This window comes from Penaeus monodon, chromosome 31, assembly GCF_015228065.2.
Source record: "Penaeus monodon isolate SGIC_2016 chromosome 31, NSTDA_Pmon_1, whole genome shotgun sequence".
NCBI classification, from domain to species: Eukaryota; Metazoa; Arthropoda; class Malacostraca; order Decapoda; family Penaeidae; genus Penaeus; species Penaeus monodon.
The window spans coordinates 2,492,765-2,494,021 of record NC_051416.1 but is presented as its reverse complement, the minus strand read 5'-3'; positions in this window follow the sequence as shown (position 1 = coordinate 2,494,021).

Genomic DNA, 1,257 nt, shown 5'->3' with positions numbered 1-1,257 from the left:
TTAGCAGGATCAGCAGGTTAGCCATGCTTGAGTGATCAGCTTGCTAAGACAATGCCTCTTTGCTCATAAGCATCATCGGCTCTCGAAACTAATTCCGTAATTGAACTAATATATGTATCTATTAGAGAGGTTTACTCTAAGATTAAAAAGACGTAGGATGAAAGAATGGAAAGAAATAATATGCAGCGTCCTAAGATTAGAATATTAATGTTGTATTTGGGTATCGTGAAATACGTCTGTTGTGATTGGGACAGTTGATATTTTGCTTTAGATTATAAATTCAGTGTGATATCAACAGAACAAGACTTTAGAGGACATCGGGTATGTACAGCACGTGTGTTTATGCAAATAGCATTGGCACACCTTTTCTTATTAGGATTCCGTATCGGAAGACTAAAGGAAACAGCAGAATTATCACAATAAACACCCATTTCTAAAATGTGTCCAAATATGTGAAAACATAAGACGAATATGGAACTATTAGTTCTTATTAGTATTCCCTATTGGAATATTAAAGGAAATAATAGAAAGATCACAATATACACCCACTTCTAAAATGTATCCAAATATGTGAAAATACAGGACGAAAATGAAACTAAAAGTCTTTCTGTGTCTGAGTCACTTTATATCCTGAAAGCGCAAGGAATAACTCGCCAGCCTCCAATATTATCTTAAGATGACCCGCAGATGAACAGAGAGTATCTTATAACTAGATTTTCTAACTCACAGACTTCACTTTCACTGTTAAAGCAGATCCAGTGCGCCATTTTCTTTATAGATTATCAAACGGGTTGCTCGTTTCTGCCTCATCATCTTGGTAAGAGTTCCAAGAGCTCGAGGAAGGTTCAAGAAGGAGAATTATCATGGATATTCGGGGGAAAATCCAGCTTTTGTAACGCGTAACGAAGGATGAATCTATGTAAACAAACGTATAGTATTCTCAAAGGGAGTGTATTAATGATAAAACGATGGAATTCGCTACGTTTATTGTCAATCATTCCTTGTTCGATTCTCCCTTTTTTATATTACTTGATCCAGATCTACCAAAGAAAAAAAAGGAAGAAAAGGCGAAGAAAGACAGCTTCCTGAAAGAACAAGACAGTAATGCTTCATTGTATGCAGATGGAAGTGAAGTACAACCCGACGTCTCGACCCCAGATGCTTCACGTAGAGTCGCTGAGCTCGGAGCCATGTCCGTTGCACAAAGGAAAGTCTTGGGGAGTGGGATTTTTGCAGCTTTCTTATCAAGTGGTGTTT